We start from the raw sequence: 21469 nt of genomic DNA on the forward strand, positions 1-21469 counted from the left end.
TCCAGGAGGAGCTGGCTATGTTCTAGAGAGCACTCATTCATTCCCAAGAATCCTTGCGAGTCACCAAAGGACACTTCTCCATTTGGAAGGTGGGCAGTATTACTAATTTGCAAAGTGCCTGGAAACCTATAGAGGAAGACTAAATATGGATCTTACGTGTGAATAATGTCAATACATGTTACATGACTCTGTAACAGACCTATTTTCTGTGACTGTATTGGGCAACTCTTACTGATATATTCACTTTAAACACAATCACCTTCTTTGCTTTTAAGCACTTGAAAAAGCACCAAGCATAGTTTCAGCCGAATTTCTTATAAACCTCAGCGTAACCACAATGGGGAGACCACCTCCGAGCTCCCGAAGTTGGGTCCCTCAAAGGTATTAAATCTTAAATACGCCATCACGTTGACTGCTTTGGCTGCTCACGCTTGGTGTCATTAGCGTCTATTTAATACGGCAGCTGATGCCTTGTGGTCCCTTGCAAATGGGGGGGAGCAAAGCCTTGGAGAGAAGTGAATTATAATTGCCTGCCGCAGGACTGTGTGGCGCTGCCTGTGACAGCGGCCAATGGGGAAAATAGGAAAGCATTAGAGAGGGTCTGTTGTACTGATGAAGTGGAATTCCTAGAACACACTGTGCTATAAAATGAGATTTGGCTCCACAGTGCTGAGAGCAAACAATGGACTCAGTAGTCCCCAGCACTGGTTGCTGGGCATATTCTAGCTCCTTCAGTGGGAGCTGCCTTTCATTCAAGGGAGCAGGAGCCACGCTAGAGAATAGAGGGGGGTGGCGGTGTTATTATTGGTCCAGAGAAATCCTGGGCGTAAGATATTAAGGGGAAAAATGCCAGGAGACTTTCCACCAAGGTGAATGCCACAATGAGCTAGCCTCTTCCACTCAATGTGCTTCAGCCAAGTCAATCATTTGGGGGGAGAAATAACTATAGAAATGACTAATAAAATGTGTCCAGCCTCTTTAGCTGGATTAGTATGGTAGGAGTGTGTTTTAGAAAGATCTGGGTGGACAATGGGTCTTTATTAGATCTTAATCTCTGGAAAGATATGGGACCAAGAAGGCTCTGATGAATGTGAGTGGGGGCTATAGAGCTTGGGAAGGTCTCTGTTCTATGTCCTAATCCACATATGATTGGATTTCATGGAAGACAAATAGTGAAGAGCAGCATCCATATGATGTTCTAAACCACCTTATGATAACACTACGTCCCACCTTAGAAAAAAAGTATTTGTCGGTCTCTAGCTGGGTAACTGATTCTATTAGGAATAAGCCAGGAGTTAAAAGTTTGCTCCCAGGGATCCGTGGGTGGCGCAGCGGTTTGGCGCCTGCCTTTGGCCCAGGGCGCGATCCTGGAGACCCGGGATCGAATCCCACGTCCGACTCCAGGTGCATGGAGCCTGCTTCTCCCTCTGCCTGTGTCTCTGCCTCTCTCTCTCTCTCTCCCCCTCCCTCTGTGACTATCATAAATAAATAGATATTAAAAAAAAAAAGTTTGCTCCCAGCTCGCAAAACAGAGGGAAAAAGGGAGTAGAGTAATTCCTACTCAAAGAGTGCTCCAGGCACTCAAAAGACAGCTTAATTGTTGAAATCAAAGACAGTAAATTGTAGCCTGTACATGTGGGAGCAAGTCCACCTAATTATGAATGAGGCATTGTCAAACCAGTTTGCCCCTGAAAACCTCCCTATAAACTAATTTGGATTTTTTTTTAACTCCATTTTAACCAAAATATTTGGGCCAAATTACATGGCTGCTATGACAGCTACAATCAGAGGTATGAATTGAAATACATTCTGTGTGAGGGTTCACGTGAAGGTAATACGTAATTATTTCTACAAAGTATTTGTTCAAGAATTACCGCATAGAAACCAAACGCGTAGAGAAAATCTGCATTTTAAGACTTGCCTCAGTGGCAGGTGGGCGAAATCCAAAGGACCCAGATTTGCCCACCTTCTTGCAAAGTTTCACTTGCTAAGCACATACCTACAAGCATACACAGACACAAAACAAACAACGAAATACTCCTTTTGGAGGTTTTAAGGTCCAGGAGCCTGGCAGCCCAAAGTCCCCAAGTGTGGAGAAAGCGGTTTCCCACCAGGCCTCCCCCCTAAGTGGGAGAGGCAGGCTTGGGCGTGGAGGTGGTCACTGGCACATGCAGCCCATTCCTGCCGTATTTGTTCAGATCATCAGGAGAGTGCCAATTAGCACCTATTTTGGTGAAGGTTTTGTATTGTGAACATCTGTCCACTAGCATCTGGCCAGGGCCCAAGTCCATTTCACAAGAAACACCAAACAGCTGTCAGATGGTCCTGAGCTTGGACGGGTACCAAATAAACACAATCCTCCTTGCCACTGGGGAGGCGGGGCCCCAGTTCCTATTATCTGTCTCCGGATGTACCCAGTCTCCAAGCTCTGACTTGTTAGCACATTCCCTAACTCCTGACCAGCAACTTCCTGATTTTTGTGAACAAGGCTTTGCCCATTGCAGTAAATACTTGGGGTGGATGAAGTCAGAAGTAACTTGTGTTTACTCGAGAGCTAATGATCAGTTAGTTGGCCCTTGGTTCTCTTCTCTGATCACCCAGCTTCTTTTTTTCTGCCTTCTAGGGATTGACTTTGCAACCCCCTGACTTTGCTATTTCATGGTTCAACTAGTAGGTTTTCTGAGAAACAAGGGTTTACAGCCAGCGCATCACTGTGATGTGTTTGGTTTTACCGGTGTAAGCGGTTAAGACCACATCATCGCTTAAAGTCGTATTGTAGAAAATAACTTCTTTGCATATATACATTGGTTTTGAGTCAGATATTACCAGAGATCTTTGGGGCCTTTTTGTTAGTGGAGATTCCTCAATTTCGTGACTCTAAATACACATTAACGACAATCGAAATGTTTGCATACAGAAAACTCAGCGAGAAAATTCTAGGTATTATTCTCCAGGAGTTTCTATGTCCTTTATTTCCAGAACACAAGAAAGTTGTAGCTTGGGGCATGTGGCATAAGCCTGATACACTCAGGCTCCTAGCTGAGTACTAAATCCCACAAAGGCAGATTAAAATGGAGCAAAACCTAGTCACCTCACCTAACACTTTATTTATCCAATAGGATCCAAGATGCAGTACAGCTCGGTGCACATAGTAGGTATGCACTAAATATTTCCTAAATAAAATAATGAGTGATGATTTAGTCAGTTATTTTCAATCATTCCCTGATAGTCAAAAGAGTAGAGAGACAGACAGAAGCAGGCAGAAAGATCCTTCTGGATGCTATCATCCTGTCATCATCTTGTCTTTTCAGTTTTAATTTAAATGCCAAGAACCATACCCTGCTCGTGACATAAAATACTGAATTTAGCCAATTCTAGAAAGAGGACTTGTTGTCAAAATATAATTGCTAATTTTTATTGAGTGCTTATTACGTACAGACATTGTTCTGGCATATACAGTCACATTTAGGCCTCAGAATTACTTTATGAGGTAGGCGCTGTTAGTATTCCCATTTCACAGATGAGGAAAACGAGGCAGAGAGGTTAAGTGACTTTCCCAAGATCACAGCCAGTAGAATAGGAAACACCATACTTTTAACTACTCCCTCGTGTTAGCCCTCTAGAAGAAAAGAAGTTGACTCCCAGGTGTAATTTTGACCTTCAGCTTCACTCTGTGTCTAGCACTGCTGTGCTCTTGTTCTTGCTAATGCAAGTCTTGAAACTGTGGGGAAACCATCATTATCATCAGTCACCATTTTTATTGAATTCGTGTCAGGCATTCTGCTGCTATGAGCTGGATGTGCTTTGAATCTTGCCAGGTTATCTTCCTACCCCATGGAGAATGCCAACACGGTACAGGCAGAGTTCGAAATTTACTCCCTCCACTGATTGTAGACTCCGGAGTATGCTTACTCTTACATCCAAGAAAAAACCAGAGTTGGCACTACTGTCAGAGAGTGCCAGTTGAGGCTGCAGTGCATGCATCTCTCCTTAATATCTTCAGAGGCCAATCTACAAAGAGCTGGGGTTGAGTCTTTGAAGGTTGGGAGTAGGGGCAGTGTATTGACATTGGGAGACCTCTTCCCTGAGGGCTAATTACGCCAGAGACCTTGTGGCTCTCTGGACAAACGCCTCCCATCCATTGGTGGCTGAAACTTATCCCCTGACAGTTGTCATTTTTATTTCAACTTATTCCGGGAGGCCTTTCAGACGTACTTCGTCAGGGCTTATTTTATCATCGATCGTTCCTTTGCACACACACCAACAGAAAACAGAAGTGAAATTCGTAATGTCCTAATGCTTCTTGTTCAGTGTGTGACTTCATATTTGGGAGTTGACTTGCATTTGGGACCTCAGAGTGCTGGTCATCAGGGTGCGTTTTTCTAGACAGTACTGTCCTCTATCCCCAAGAGCTTTGGTGATGGGCATCTTTACATTTGTTCACAGTATTTCAAAGCAGGTGTCATCAGCCTCTTGACACTGTGTTTAGAGCCGACGTCTAGCTGGGTGGGGTTAACTGCTGACTAGCTGGTCTGATCCTGTGTATTGTTTTTTCACCTTTCGTGGGAGCTGAACAAAAGTGCTTGTGTTGAGATTAAGTGACACTAGAGGGCAGCCTACAAGTTGGAAACAAGTACTAGGACACCAAAGCAATAATTTGGCCTATGCCAATAGGTAAGTAATCTATAGTTGGGTCTGTCAGCATTCTGACACCAACTCAAATATTGGGTCCTCACATAATGAAATAACTCCCTAACGTTTCACCTGAATTGGCCTTTAAAATAAGACCTAAACTGGTCTCCCTCCTAGAAACTCGCTTAGTTTGCTAGAGCTGCCTGATGAAACTCATCCTGTTTTGTTTCACTTCTGTTATTCAACTTTTTCTTAAAATACAGAATAAAACTTTCCCGTTATAAATTGTGTTTAGAAAGTCAATCGGAGAAGGACAATCATTATTATATGGTCTCATTCATTTGGGGAATATACAAATTAGTGAAAGGGAATACAGGGAAAGGGGATAAAATGAGTGAAAATATCAGTGAGGGTGACAAAACATGAGAGACTCCTAACTCTGGGAAACGAAGGGGTAGTGGGAAGGGAGGTGGGCGGGGGGGTGGGGTGACTGGGTGACGGGCACTGAGGGGGGCACTTGATGGGATGAGCACTGGGTGTTATGCTATATGTTGGCAAATTGAACTCCAATAAAAAAAAAATGGAGAAAAAATAAAAAAAACAAGTTGTATTTAGAGACCCCTGAAAGAAGAATATGATGGGAAGGGTAAATAGAAAACAACAGTCATCTTTTTAGGATTCTTTTTTATGGCATTAATATTACTTATTTGCACCTCTTAAAGACATCGGGGGATTCTGCTGGACGGCTGCGCTCTGTGGTTGACCCTTACCCTAAAGGTTGAAACCACAAAATAAAACTTGTGATACCTCAATACTGATGTAATGAAGATCCATCTCTTCTAAGTGAAATCTTATAAAACACATTTTTTTTTCTTATAAGCAGTGTTCAATTTTAGCGCAACTCAGCAGATAAGAAGGCCTAGCTGTCTGTGAACACTGTCTTATTAAATAAACAACACAATTTAGGTGTTATTTGTGTTTTGCGAATTACGTCATCTGCAACATTTCAGCTGTACAAGGCAGTTTAAGAGATCAACACATAAAAAGATGCCCAGCATGGAGTGGGACAAACACGCGGACGTCTAATTTCAGAGCTCAGATACTTGTATGAAGTAAAATTGTTCAGAATGAAAAAGACAAGGAACAGGCGGCTTGATCCGCGCCCTGATCTTGCAGGAGTGAACCATCAGAACTTGCCTCTCCCACGCTTGTGTAACCTGTTTTTAGAGATGTGCGGGATGCCGCTTCACCTCTCCTCCAATTATCCCCCTCCTGTTACCGTGATGTTGGGGAAAGTGGCCCCAGCTGCCAGGCCAAATGTGACCGTTTAAACACTCTTAATTTCAAAATCTTTAGCACTCCCTTTACAGAGCTGGGTGTGAGCACGGTAGGGCTAGGGCCAAGGCTCTGTGTTGGGCTATTATGTGTCATTTAAATATGGGATGTGATGGCTGTGAAATATGAACTCTTCTTGTCTGAAAACCTGAGTTCACTGGCCCCCATGATCCTCTCAGCTCCCCAGATATGACAGCTTGGAGCAATTTTTCCTCTTTCTATTTTCTTGCCCCACATGTCCAACTGGTCCCTATGTCCTGACGGCTGTATCTTGCCAACACACTCAGAATCTGCTTCCTTTCTTCTACTCACAGTGCTAGCAGATTCATATTTCTAAAACACGCATTTGATGATGTCATCTTCTTGCTGAGAAGCTTCAACCGCCTGTGGCTCCAGGTCCCCCTTTGGAGCAGGGGGGAGCCCTCAGCAGGGTGCTCTCAATCTCCTTCCATCCTCAGGCTTCCAGGTAGGCCAGGAAGACCCCTGGCTGCTCTGAGACCAAGTCCTCCATTTCCCTGCCATGGGCCTTTGCTCTTGCTTTTCCCTTAGACCCACGGCTCTTCCTCCCATCCATTCCCACCTACTGGAGTCTCCTTCGAGCACCTGAGATGCCTCCTCCTTCATAAAGTCCTGCCTGAACTCCCGGCTGGATAGAGCTCTCCTTCCTGGCCTTCTTAGCATCCCTAATTAACTAAGTACCTCGCTGAGCAAACACCCTGCTTTAGGAATGGAGAATAGTCACTCCACCAAAGTGATTTTTCACGTATCTGCCTTCCTTGCTAGAACGTGGATCCAGTGTCTGGCCTATACTGGGTTCACAGCTGATCAGTAAATTCTGGACTCCGTCATCATTATGTCTCTGCAGTACCCAGAACTTGCCTATAATCTGTTGGATTAAACAGAACTGCTGCTTTCACTAGACTTGGTAGCCTGGCTCAGGAATATAATGACCTTTGTCAGAGAGGAAGATACACCCGTGTTGTCTATTTATACCTTGCTAAAAACACATATCTGTTGTATTAGGTCCAAGTTACAAGCCCCAGGAGGATATTCCTACCACAATATCGGGTTCAACTTTCTGCCCCTCTGAGGTCTACCCTGCACCAGAGTTTGCACCTTGACGTTGCTCTTTCTTTGTATTCCTTCTATAAAACAGGACTAGAATCCCCCTCAAAAACATCCTCAAACATCCTCCACTTTTCAACTGATCTCCTTTCAGATGACCGTCCAGACCCTAAGAGCCTTTGGGGACAGTGTCCTGAAATGGCACTCCACTGAGAAGCAGGAACTTATGTTCCAGTTGCACTGATGCCACAGGTGGAGTCCTTGGAAAGCTATTCCTGAACTTGTTCTGTGTCACCGTTCAACCTGCGAAAGAGGCAGAATGGGACGATGTCTGTGGTTGGGAGGCAGTCATCAGTTTTCGGAATTGTTAAAGCATTGAGAAAACAGTGCAGCAGCATGGAGGAGTGCAAAACGCAGATTCCGAATGTTGGGGACCTTGTCCCAAGCCCTTCCCTCACCAGAGGTATACACCGGCAAATTACCTGATCTCCTTGAGCTTCAGCTAGCTCATCTTTAAATTGGGCCTCAAAATCCCTGCCCTGCCTAACCCATGTTGTTGGTATCCAATGAGGCAATGTTTATAAGAGCACCTTGAAAAATATCCTTATGATATAAATAAGGCCTTTATTATTCATAATAACACCGTTAAATACTGTTGAGGTTGATGGTTATCGGCTAACCTGTTTTCTGAATGCAATCTGCAACCCGGCAAAAGACTCCTTCCAAGGCAGACACACAGTCCTGTGTTTGTACCTCGTTGCTGGAGGCCAGTGCATCCTCTCCCCAAAAGGGCCCCAAAAGGTGCCGCCCTGGGGAAGATGTGTCTTCACTTGAAACACGGGCAGTGAGAAACAATGAAATATGCAAATGCTTATGAGGACTTTTAATAGAAGAAGCACTCTGAGTTAAGACTAGGTATGGTCGACAACAGGCAAGAAAAGATATTGTCCTAGTCCTACATGTAAAACCTTTTCAAGTTGTGCTCAGAAGAATTTGCATTTCAATAACATTGTGATAATGTCAAGCTATTCACAACATTTCAAAGCCTCCTCTTGCACACCTGGCATGTTGTAGGATCTGCTGGGGAACTGGATGTGGCTGTTTTCTAACAGCAGAGGCAATTATGTTGTCCTTTTCATTCTTGGGAGCGGATGTGCTTGGGCAATATTAACAGGTCTTATGTTCTGGACATGACAAAATATGGACATGAAAGCTCCACCCTCCAAGATATCCCATGAGAATTAATTAATCAGCATATTCAACATGGTGAACTTCCCCTCATCACAAATGAGAGGAAACACCTTGTAGATACAAGTTGACTTTTGAATAGAAAACCTTCCCTTGTACTCTGTACATCCCTTTAAAGAAGAAAAGTATCCAAGAGATGTTTGTTACCTTTTTTTTCTTGGCTACACAGGAAACTACTCTGTTCTTTCTACTTTTGATAGCATTAGCATCTCCCCTTGACTGGGCAAGCATGAGATCTTGGGTTCATTTTATTTCCGCTAAAAGTAAAACCATATTGCATGCAATGAGACAACCATCTTGAAAATTATCTTAGATAATCACTACCCTAGAACACAGTACAGCAAATATGGCACATCAGTTTAATTTAGGTAATTTCTCATTATGATGCTTATAGATCGGTAAGCTTAACTGTAAAAAGTTAAACATTTATAATTCATAAGCACAAATTATGCTAAACTAGATGGGCTATATGCTATTAGAATCTTGTATAAGCTACAGAATGATTATTCACACGAAAATTTAATTAATAAGAAATTTATAATCTAATTAATATATTATACCTAACTTTTATTAGACCCTCTAGTTAAAAGTCAAACCTAAGTAGCACATTAACATTATAATTCAGCTTCTTGATATCTGTTGTAGAACTCATGCCACGGGAAAAAGTACTTTTAACCAAAAGTAAGGCCTTTTTCTCTCCCATGTTTATAGTATTCCCTGATCATTATGTTTAGCACATGGTAACAGGTACTTTTGGGCAAAGGAAATGCCACTTGGCCCACTGCCCCAGTTCTTTCATTTGAAAGAACTCAAAGTCCCATTTGATCTTGGGAAGGAAGGGCATCCAGTCCCTCTAGGAGCCAGTAAATCTCAGTTTTGAGAAAATTAAAAATGGTTCCCCTAAAGATTAAAAGTACTCTGGATCACTTACAAATTTCAGTTGTTCCTCAAATGATATTTCTTCCTTTGCATGACCATTTTGCAAGTGATACAGAATCACGCTTTTCATATAAGAACCTAGTATGGTTTGCATGGCAAGATAACAGAAGGATGTTGGAGTCACTGCTGTCTGAAAATGTTCCACCAAAATACAGCCTCCAAGGCACTGGCGTCTTGGAGGCACAAAAGAAAATCTGTAATCAGAAATCATTAATTAAGGTTAATTAAAGTCCACATTGTATCTGACTGACATTCACACAAAAGTACTGCTTACTTTTCTTTAGGCTATGTGTACAATACTGTGTCTGCCCGGACGCCAAAGAGTAATCACCATCTTGTTATTGTCAGGAGGACAGCAAATTGAATTCATACAAACTCTTCTTCCAATGAAGAAAAAGCTTCTGATCTGAGATCTTAGTTCCCCGGGTTCCTCCTCATCACTAAGCCTTCCTCAAAAAACAAACAAACAGGGCAGCCCAGGTGGCTCAGGGGTTTAGCGCCGCCTTCCGCCCAGGGTGGGATCCTGGAGACCCGGGATCGAGTCCCATGTCGTGCTCCCTGCACGGGGCCTGCTTCTCCCTCTGCTTGTGTCTCTGCCTCTCTCTCTCTCTAGGTCTCTCATGCATAAATAAATAAATAAAATCTTACAAACAAACAAAATCCCCAAGAAACAACTCACTTAGGAGAACACTGAAAAACGAACAAGACTATGCCAAATACCCAGAGGTCCATCATACTGAATTCACAAATACGTGTTTTCTTTGCTTCCCAGAGAATTTGGAGGGGGAGGGGAAGAAAGGTTGGGGTGTGGGGGGAGTGTGTGTGGATAATTGCAGCCTATGGGTAAGCCAGACCACATGATCAGAAACTGCTGTGACACTTAAAAGTGTTTCTCCTCAAGGAATTCTGGTGCCCAGAAGCCTGGTGAAGCCAGTAACAATTAAGGCCATGTTATCCTTTTAATTTACTTGAAATTATTGGCCTCTAAAATCAATCATTTTGTGTGGTTGCATAGGGAAGGGGGGGTCAATATAATAGGCACGTGCATGAAAAATGCTTGTTGATCTTACACAAAAATGTTGGCAGGCTGGGTCTGGGGAAATGTAAAACGGCTGCTTTTGAAGCTCACCCTGCAATAAAAACTAGTCATTTTCTAGTAAGGGAAGAAAAAAGTGACTAATTTTCTAGATTAGACCCATTTGTAATGAATTCAAGGTTTTGTTCCTGTGACTCTGCCTGGATTTTTATTTGACGCCTTGCATGTCCTGAATTCGGTGCTGTTTGCTTCAAGTGTGCTCTTGTTTTATTTTATGTTTTAATCTACAAAGGAATGAAATAGCTTGGCTTCGAATGGCAGGAGTCCTTGAAAGTCCACTTGAGAAATGGGAATTAAAGCATTAAGAAGTGTACCAGTATCTGTTACACAAGGCCAAATGTACCTAACAAAGGAAAGCTGTGTTCTACATCACCCACGAAGCACATAAATCACTGAGTGTGTGTATCTCCTTCTTGCAGCAACTTACTCCTCCCCATCTTACTCTTGACTCGGTCACCCAATATATATCCACAACTGGACAGCTTTTCCTAATCAGCCCTGAAGTCACAAACCTAAAGGCAAAACAGCCAAAGATGATAATTACAGAAAGGAAAACAAACAAACGAAAAGCTCAGATACTCAAGAGCCCTGTGGGCCACTGTCACAAAATACAGTGAAATGGTCTCTAGCTCCTTAGCAATGTGTATCCACCCTAAAACAAAAACCAAAAAAAAAAAAAAAAAAACAACAACAACAACAAAAAATGGAGGTTAAATCTTAGGTAAAGCACAGCATGTCTCCCTTGCCATACCAAAGCACAACGTACAGCACTCCTGAGGTCATTCTATTTATTTAGCCATCTGCAGAGCCGAACCCGAATTATGAACCTGAAATTTTGAGCAGAGCCATGAATGCCCTCATTTACCTCCACATTTGTGAATAGTCTTAATGAAGAGCTCGCACCCTTTGGCTTTCTTGTTGAAAGATGAAAGTGACATCAGTCCCTGGACAGTAATTTTTTTTTTTTTTAACCAGCCAAGACTGAGCATGAGGCAAATCCTGGAGTAAATATCAGCTGGATGTGCACATAACAAGGTCCAGAGAGACACTCAGAAGTTGCCTCTTTTAATCCAACACTGAATTATACGAGAAGCGGTTTTCGGTTCTTTTCAGAGCACCACAACTGCCAAAATAACTGCAAGGCTTGCAAGCCCCAGTATATCTCAAACCTTTCCCAAGACACCCCAACACTATCTGAGGCATTGAAACTATGGCAACCGAATAAGAAAGCAGCCTCCATGATTTATAGATGAAGATCCCAGCGACAGTGTCTAGCTAGGGCCATCATTCATGATACGAGAAGAATTAGCACGGAATCCATCTCGCAAACCATTTACAAGTATTCTTCTTGTAAAAATCCACCCAACTGCCATCCTGCTGCATATACTCCACTTTAGAATGCTATAAACAATTTGGTTTCTATTTATCGCTCACCCTGCAGAGATGAGAATGTTCCTAGTAACTCAGATGCTCACGTTTTTGGAATAACGAAAGGCTTAATAGATTGGTTTTCCACCTGGGTATTTGAGGCCTAAGAACAAATGCATTCAAACACCAAAATACATGAGTGGAGTCATGTGGTTCTCCGAAATAAAAAGGAGGAGAGACAGTTGTTGGATTGTCTGAGTGGGGTGTTGTTTTTTTTTTTTTTTGGGGGGGGGGGAGTTGTGTGTGTGTGTGTGTGTGTGTGTGTGTGTGTGTGTGTGTGTAATGCAGTTTTTCATAAAGCATTCCATTTTCAGGAAAGGAACATTTCCATTCACCAGCTCAATCAGTATTCTCTCAGTTTCCTCATTCAAGGACAGTAGGAGTCTGGGGAAAGGGTGGGGAAGCACTGGTGTTGCTGCAATATTAATGAAAAGATTGAATACTCTCCTTAAAAAAAAAGATTTCAGGAAGAGGAAAAGGGAAAGAAGAATGGATCCATCCCAGAAAGCTTGTCTGTAAAACTCTTATCTGACATCCAACCATAATTAATAGATTCTTTATTTCTTCCCAGTTTCTAAAATGTTTCTTTTCTGGTGGCATGTTTTCATTGTGTTCAGTGACTGATCCGGTTGTGTTCTGGACATGCTTCCAATCAAATCATGGCAAAGGCTTGGTTTTAAACATGGGGGTGGGTGGGTGCAGAAGGCATGAGAGTGTTGTGAAAGAGCATCCGTTTTAGTGGTTCTTCTCCCAGTTTTTTAATTGGCGTGGATTCTTTGAATTAGATTTTCTACAAACAGCAATTATAGGTTAGTTGGAAACCACTAGAAAGTGCCGAGTCATGTTAAATGAAAGCCTCAGGTCTATGAGCCGGATGTGGAAATACCTGTCTAACCATTATTTTCAAAGCACCAGTCATCACACTTGCTGCTAGAAAGACCTGGCCCTTCCCTCTTTGGGGCATGTTAATTGCTGATTTATTTCACTCTCCTGACATCCTCTTTCTACTTACAAAGTCTAAGAAAGAATTTTTTTTCCTCCTGGATGAAAATAACTGTTATTCTAAGTAAGCCACAGAGGGAGAGTCTTGCTCCCCCTGGGTCCAAGAAGAGTCCATCAGGGAATTGTGGTGATTATACCAATTTATTGCCCCTTCTTCTATGTCTTTTAGAAGTGAGATTCTTCTCCCTGATAAGAACTTGTATTACGACTACCATTTGAGTCAGATGTCAGGTAATAGGACACTGTACCAGTCAGGAGGGTAAATGCTAGCTCCTATGGGATCACCAACTAACTACTTGCTCCATTTGGTGGGGAAGGTGGAGTTTTGCTTCTGCGTGGAAACTCAATGCTCTCCCAAACCAGTTGATTTGGGCTTGGCCAGGGATTGCAGGGTTTGCAATCCAGCAAGTAGATGGCCACCATGAAGGCCCTCTGGTAGAAGGCCTAGCTACAGCCTCCTGGAGCAGTCAGCAGACAAGCTTCTCTCCATGACAGGTAGGGTCCTTGCGGTCAATTCAGCTCATCCCTGAACCAACATTACAGGCTGCTCTCAGATTCTTTTTTTTTTTTTTTTTCTAAATTTTTTTATTTATTTTATGATAGTCACAGAGAGAGAGAGAGAGGCAGAGACACAGGCAGAGGGAGAAGCAGGCTCCATGCATCGGGAGCCCGACGTGGGATTCGATCCCGGGTCTCCAGGATCGCGCCCTGGGCCAAAGGCAGGCGCCAAACCGCTGCGCCACCCAGGGATCCCTGCTCTCAGATTCTTTAGCGCATGCAAATTGTGGATTTTATTTTTAGATGTCAGTAAGTGAAGTCTATCATTTTTTTTTTTTTTTAAGCAGTCATCCTTTAGGCTCTTACCTGATGTGAAGTCTTATACTGCCTACAGTGGTTTTATTGGTATAATGTTTTTTCTTCCGTATTTTGGGTGTGAAATTTCAGCATCCAAAGTCAGGAAGAGGATCACAACTCCCCTTCTCACACAAGTGACTCTTTCACATGCTTCCCAGCTGAAAACCCCTGGCGCTGTGGCCAGCTCATGGTGTGAATGTTCACTTCTAGTCCAGAGGCGGCTTCCTTTGTACCATCTGTTACACTTCTGTGACCATTTCCTTTTTACTCTCCCCACCAGGGCACTCTCCGTGACTTCTATCCCCCAAATAAAAATAACATCTAATATTTAATGAGCGGGTATCCTGTGTCAGATATTGTGCTATGAATTTTACAGATGTTACCATATTGACTCTCATCAGCCGTGACATTAGCGACATACCAGCATCTTACAGAAACTGAGGCAGAGATGTAACTGGCTCAAAGTCACACTATTTGTAAATGGCAAAAAAAAAAAAAAAAAAAAAAAAAAAAAACAGGCCGCAAATCAGTGGGTTACATCTGCCTACAGAGTACGGCCTCTGCATTGTCCCCGTCGCTGCCCACTGCCTTCCTGTGACAGTCCCTTCACATTTATAAACTTGAGGTCTCAATATCCTAGTGAATTCGCCCTTGTCACAGCAAGGATCAAAACTCCTCTCCTAGCACCCCTGGTTCACCCTGACATGTCTGTTCTACATTAATGCTTACACTGACATGAACTATTTTAAGGCTTACCTCAGCAAAAACAATGCCCTCACCTTTTATAATGCCTGGCAGAGTGCCACTCCCATGACCTTGCCCAAATTAATGGTCACACTGAAAAGCCATCGTCACTTGAGGCAGTTGGCATTCTGATGAATAGGTTTGCCGCTCTCCGTGCTCTATGAAGACTGTGAATTTCCAATGAATTTGGGGATCTTATTTAATTTCATCGCGTGGTTTATACTAAAATGTGATGCCAACAGAATATAATCTTTCTTGTATGATTTAGTAGACGGTAAGGCAAGATCTCTGCAAGGCCCAGGGTCTGGGGTAGGTAGAAAGGAATTAGCGTCATACCCTTCCAAGTTTGCAGAGTGCATTTCACATCTTACCAAATATTCACATTTGTGGTTTCAAATTATTCTCCCAACAGTCTTGACAAGGTGGGAAGCATAGGTTTACTATTCACAAATTTTGTTTAAAATAATGCAGCTTTAGAGAGGTTAAGTGGCTTGTCCAAATAAGAGTCTAGAACTCAGGACATCCAGGTAGAGGATCTTCAACTACAATTACCATGGTACTGGCAGTAGGGGGCAGAAATGTGGGTTCATAAGCATACTATCTTCTCTTGTCGGAAAGGTGGATTTTTTTAAAGATTTTATTTATTTATTCATGAGAGACACAGAGAGAGAGGCAGACACAGGCAGAGGGAGAAGCAGGCTCCTCGCAGGGAGCCCAATGTGGGACTCAATCCCGAATCCCGGGATCACACCCTGAGCCGAAGGCAGACTCAACTGCTGAGCCACCCAAGTGCCCCTGGAAAGATGGATTTTAAAAAGTACTATCAGCAAACTCCAAAAAAGCACAACGGATCTGTGGCCAGTGGTTAGAATGCAGAACAAATGAGGCCAAGGTCAAAAGCTCAATCCCCATAAGTGCTGGCTATCTTCCTAGCTCTGTTTCTTGGCAAGTTGCTTTTACCTAAAACTCAGATTCCCTCCAGCTTCAACCAGGTGTACCACAGATGTGTGCTCTTGGCCACAGAAGGGGACTGGGTGAAGGTGTGGGAATTCACAGGCCCCAATCCATCACCAGGACTGGGAAAACAACCCGCCATGCATGCTCCACTAATGGTGCATGAGACAAATCACCTGTGTACATGGAAGACTGTCACACACACACGCAAAGAAGTATGTCATTGGATGGAAACATAAGAAAAACAAGATCAGATAAAAAAGAAAAATTAGATGTTTGTAAAAAGAGTCACTCTTGATGGATTGATTAATCAGTTAACTGACTGAACACATCCTTGTTACAAAGGGCCTATGGTGTGCCAGGCACAGGTTTAGGGGCTGGAGATACAGCAGTGAATAACACCTGAAAGTCTTTCCTCGTGGTATTATGTTCTAGTGGAAGAAAGAAGATAAATGAGAACAACATATAATCTGTCGGGCTGTTAAAAGTGAGAAGGGGGAAAAAACGAGGCAGGGGGAGTGGGGGTGGGAGTCCTGGAGGAAAGAGTAAAGTCAGGTGATCATAAAAGGCTTCACTGCAAGAGTGACATTTGCACAGGGACCTAAAGAATGTGAGGAGCAAACCACACAGCTATCTGGGGGAAAGAATCATCCCAGGCCATGGAAGAGCAGAAGTGAAGAGCATGCAATGGACCCTGAAGAGAACACGTCTGGCATAGTCATGTAGCCCTAAAGAGGGGTGGAAATCCCAGATCCCTTTGGGCCACAAAGGTTGTAGGTCAGACTTTGACTTCTAGAAGAAGATGGGAAAGCATCTGAGCGGAAGTGATCTGATCTGGCTTCGTGTTTTTTTGTTTTTTTTTTCCAAAAAAATCACTGTGGCTGCTGTGTGGGGAAGAGACTGTAGGGGGCCAAGAGCAAAGCAGGGAGACCAGTTGGGAGGCTGGCACAGTCACCCAGCAGGAGAAGGCAGCGGCTCAGGCACCAGGAGGGCTCCAGAGGTGGACGACTATGGAGGAGGCCCCTGCGCTTTCTGAAGGAGCGGCCCACAGCATTGCTGCTGGAGTGGATGTGGGTCTGAACAAAGAGTGAAGGGGTAAGTCTTAAGTTTTCACAAGTGAACAACCCAAAGCATGGTTCCACCATTCACCAAGATGGAGGAAGTTATAAGAAAAGCCTCTCTAGGGGAGAAAAGACCCAGAATTGGGTGCTCGGAACATGTCAAGTTTGAGATGTCTATCAGATCCAAGAAGGCTACCTAACCTGTAGGATTTGCTATCTGAGAGACCCAGGAGAGAGGTCTGGGGTGAAGAGGTTACTTGGGAAACATTGTGTTGAGTCCTGACAGTTTTAGAGGATACTCTCCATTAGTGGAATCTGAATTAATCCGAATCAGAAAGTTTTAGGAGAACTTACCAGCTTCACAAAGCAGGAGCCCCTTGAGTATGGACTCTTCTGCAATAGTCCCATGCTGAGCAGTATCCTGTACGCTTTTCTCCCCTTGAGGTTTGTGTGGTATGACATCTCACTTGCCCATTTCAGAGGGATTAAATGCCTCCCTGCCTTCTCATATCCCCAAGAGGCAACCATGTGGTTGCTGGCAGAGAATAGCTCAGTTGCTGAGAAAAGCCTTCACTCTGGAATAGTAAGATCTCAGAGATGACTTGGCTCCAGGGTACCTCGAGAGAGTGGGGGACACTGATCACTGATAGGGGAGGGCACAGCAGGATGTTTCCAGGCTCCACCTTCCTCTGGGAGTGCGAACGCCCAGGGCCCAGGGAACACCCGCTCCGGGGAGGAGGACAATAAATTGTGGAAACCTGGGGCGGGGGAGGCAGAGGGAGAGACACACAGTCTCTCTTAGGCTTTATACTGCTGCAAACGGCAGATGCTTAATTAAAGCATTTGCAATTAGTTTGGCTTGTTCTGTGATTCCTTTCTGCAAACAAATAAGATGGGAGAATATATTCGCTTTTGGCAATCTAGTTTTAAAAAACTTCTTCTCCCATGATCACTCTTTTGTCCTGCTCAGAAAAGAGCTGAACCACCATGTACCCGTAGTAAAGTGTCTGACTTACCTCCTGCTTCAAAACGGTATTTTTCCTTCCATTTCACATGGGAGTGCAATTACCCGTTTGCTTTTAAAGCATGAGTATTTATTTTGAATTTAATACAAATTCTTAATTTGGGTGCCTTATTTTCATTCAATGAAGATAACAGTCTTCTTAATTCTTGCTCTCCTTCTGAGTCAACATACTAAGCAATATTACCCACCCACTCAAAATGCAAATGCTATATTTTTTTAATGATGGGAAAAGCATTCACTAGGCTTGGAAAGAACTTGAGGTCTGTGTGTTTGTGTGTGTGTGTGTGTTGCTGTGTGTGTAAATAAAGAGTTGCACTTATTGCCACTTTATAATAAATAATCACTTACTTGAAGCTGCTTTGTAGGGGGGGAAAACAGCAGGTCCATTCTAAGCAGAGAAATGTGAATCATGTGTGACTATGTCTTTCTTTTGTTCATTCAACATTTACTTAGGTTTCTATCCTAGTTCTTAATGAATTCTTAACCTATTTAAGAGTAGTAGAAGTTTTAAGTACATTCTGCAGATGGCTCCTGAGACTATGGTTTTGGGTGGCTGCTCAACATTTACACATGAGGACTATATGCATTATTGAAGAGTGTGGCCCATCTCTCCGGGGTGATAGTTACAAAACACAGCACTTTGGGAAGACTGTCACCACCCCAACACTGTAAATAAGACACAGGAACTAGAATGCTTCCTTTCCATCAAGTTGAAAAAGGATGTAACAGAGATGAGGCTTTAAACCTGACCTCCATTCTTTCCCGCTTTCGGATTGGTTTGCCAAGTGCCTCATTCAAAAATATCCTAAAAGCAAAATAATAATACAGAGTAGGAGTTACTCAAGATTCAAATAAAAGTTACCGTGTAAACAAGCACGGGTAAACCAAATTCAAATAGTGCAATTATTTTCTGACAAATAACTGAGGTTAATAGGTGGAGACAGTGTTCTGCCACACAGTATTTAAGGTTAGGTTAATAATTAACTTTGGTGCCTGGCGTAGTTTCATCAAAGCTTACTGTAAATCATAAAACTGCTCCATGCAGACTAAACAGAGTTTTATAAAAAATAGACACAAAATGCTTTGCAGTCTTGACCTCTGGTAGCCATTTGGTTATTATGGTGTAAAAAAAGTACGATACTTTAATTCAGAATTGAGCACAGGCATCTTTCCTTTGGGAGAAAAAGCCTAAAGAAAGGATTCATGTGTCTGGAACCTATAGCCTTTCCGCGCCATCAGAATTGGACTTGATGCCCAAGATGTAGGTCTGAAGGAAGACCGACAATTATCAGGATTCAAGAAAGACCGGCAGAAGCACTCGACCTTCCTACCCCGGAAAGACTTAAAAACCAGCGCTGGGGGGCATTGCATAGCTTTCTGGAGACCTGCTGGCGGAACACTGCAACTGGGTTAAACATCTTTTCAGATGGGAGGCAAAGAAAGTTGTGCGTACAAGTGTGAGCATCTGCGTGCTTCTGTGTGTGTGTGTGTGTGTGTGTGTGTGTGTGCGCGCGCGCTCGTGGCTGTGCGCCCGCCTTCGCCTGTGTTTTAAACCTTTCACGGATCAAATTCGGTCAGGAGCAACTTGACTTCCATCCAGCGGACGCCGAAAGCGATCCCACCGCCGCCCGACTGGCCCGACTGGCCCCCGCGTTGGCACAGCGGCCACCTTTCTCCCAGGGCCACGGGCACGGCCACTGGGGCTGCCCGCGGCGCTACGGGCCAGAGGCCGCGGCTGGCAGCGCCTTCCCCGGCTGTGCAGACGCAGCTGCTCCCCGCTCCACGAACACCTGGCTGCCAGCCCCAGTCCTCCCCGGACCCCCGCCGGCTGGCAAAACGCGCGTGGCGCAGGGGGACCCGGGGCTGGTGCGCTGGGCCCCTGCGCCAGCCGCTGTCCAGTGGCCGCCCCAGCATCCTGAATCCTGCCCCTGAACTTCCTTTCCCTCCGCCTCCCCCGCTTTCTCGAGCCGCCCAGCAAGGGCCGCGCCGAGGCCGCATCCCGACCGACTGCCGGCCGGAGGAGCCGCGGCCTGGGGCCGGCACCCAACTCCCCGCGGCCCGGGCGGTCCGCCCGCTTCCCTCCGGGTTCGGTTTTCCGCGGGCCGCACAGGCTGCGCCCCAATCCCGTCATGCCTGCCGGCCCAGGCTTTGAGAGAAACTTTCCAGAAGCGCCCGGCCGAGTGACCCCGTGCTGGAGAAGGAGGCGGCGCGGGAGCGGGAAAGACAGCGGAATCCTGTTTCCCTTCCCGAAACGCACAAGTTCGGGACCGCTCCCCGGCTCCCCCCGTACCTCTCGGGTGTGGGAAGAGGGAGCGATCTTGGGATCCTGCTTTTGCACCGTATGCCACAGTGGGGAGCTGAGGGGGAAAAGCAGAGACTCTGGAGAAGGGACACTTCCATCCCCGCCGAGTCACCCGGGGAGGGTGGGCACTGCCGGGCCAGCTCCCAGGCGCCCCGCCGCCGGCCACGCAGCTCTCGAGGACGCAGCGAGTACTCCGGACCCCCAGGACCTGGGGCCGGGCCAGAGCCCTTGTCTGGGTAGCAAGCACTGGGCCATCTTTTGCAAGACTTTCCACCCTTCCCCTCCAGGGACAACTCCTTTCCAGAGAGGGACCTCTTGGATTTTGGAGGAGGGCGCAGCGGGCGTGAGGCCCCGGCGTGGCGGGCTCCGTGCCGGAGGGGGACGCAGCCGCGACAGATGCTGCCCTCGCCGGCCAGAAGGGAGCTGCAGCGGGGGACAGGATCCGGGGCGGGGGGCACCGCGCCACACCGGGAGGAGACCGTTCCTGGGCTCTCATTCGAGCAAACAAAGCCCGGAACCTCTGGTGCCAGCGGCCGCGAAAGCCTGGATGTCCCCAAGTGGCAGGGCGCACGGGTACCGGGGCCATTACAAGTTTCCCGCACTCCACAGAGCTCAGCCCAGACCCCGAGCGCACAACAAAAGATTCTCTTCGCTTTCCCACCGTCTCTGCGGAGCCCCTTCTCCCACCACGGAACCCACCCCTGGTGCTGGGCACCAACAGCGCTCTTCCAGCCAACGTCCTCCAGCCCTTGAGGGCACAACCCTTGCCCCCGCCTTTGCACCAGGACTGGGCGCTCCTGAGAATCCCACCCTCTCGGGGCCTCTCTGCTCCCTCCCTGCTGGCCCGAAAGTGAGCCCGGGCCCCGGGCCCTACACACGCGTCCCCCTGCCAGGCAGCACCGGGCGGCGCCGGGCGTGTGCGCCGCGCGGGTGGGGAAGCTCGAAGCGCGGAGCCCCGCGGTCTCCCGGGCACGGGGCGGAGAGGAGCGGCGGGCTGGGCTCACGACTGCTCCCCCAGGGCCGGGCAACGCTCGGGAGACAGACACCAGACAAAATAAGACGCCGCGACCACAAAGCCGACAGCGCGTGCCGGCCGCGGCCCCGGGACCCGCCGCCCAGAGCCGGGCCGCCAGGGAGGTGGGGCGCGCCGGGGCGCCCCGGCCGTACCTTCTCGGTGCATCGACGGGCAGGCGGCCGGGGCTCGGAGCGGGCTGGTACAGCGTGTATCCCATTTAGTAATCCATTATCGAGGAGATCTCTCCGGGCCGCGAGCTGCGCTCTCTCCTCTGCAAGCCTTTGTCATTCCTACATGTGTGCTGGTCTCTTTGGGGGGAACAGTCGCGGCGACTACTTTCTGGGAAGCAAACGCGCTGTGTTCATCTCCAGTGACAGGCGCAGAAGGGGAGAGGGGGGAAAAGAAGGAAAGGGGGGAAAAAAAGAAAACCCCAACAAGGAAGGAGTAAATGTTCAAGAAACTCTTCTCCAAATCCAAATTCCACTTGGGATTCCGCTCCGGTGAGTCCCTTCGGTGGTGTCCGCGCGGATTAACAAGTCATTTCAGGGTGGGGGGCGGGGTGGGGGCTGGGGCGGGGGGCGCGCGGTGGCCCCGCTCTGCGACGGCGGGCGCTGCGCCGCGGGTGTGGCGATGCTGGCCGCTGCCGCTGCTCCTAGGCGGGCATCGCGGGCGGTCGGCCCCGCGGAGAAGCGCCGCTGCTGCGTCCCGAGCGCCTGGGCAGCCGAGTGCGCGGGGAGCGGAGTTGGCTGCAGCCTCACCCGGAGCCGCT

At 46.3% G+C, this 21469-nt stretch overlaps 1 protein-coding gene across 3 annotated transcripts in view; it reads right to left on the reverse strand.

Moving 5' to 3' along the window:
- Nucleotides 1–21247, reverse strand: part of SEMA6A (semaphorin 6A) — a 126803-nt gene extending 105556 nt beyond the window's left edge. For all 3 annotated transcript variants that reach the window (XM_038551863.1, XM_038551862.1, XM_038551858.1), the window contains exon 1: nucleotides 20853–21247. The gene's annotated coding sequence lies outside the window, so the exon portion shown is untranslated. The remainder of the gene's footprint in view (nucleotides 1–20852) is intronic.
- Between the last annotated feature and the right edge of the window lie 222 nt (nucleotides 21248–21469).

Source organism: Canis lupus, chromosome 11, assembly GCF_011100685.1.
Source record: "Canis lupus familiaris isolate Mischka breed German Shepherd chromosome 11, alternate assembly UU_Cfam_GSD_1.0, whole genome shotgun sequence".
NCBI classification, from domain to species: Eukaryota; Metazoa; Chordata; class Mammalia; order Carnivora; family Canidae; genus Canis; species Canis lupus.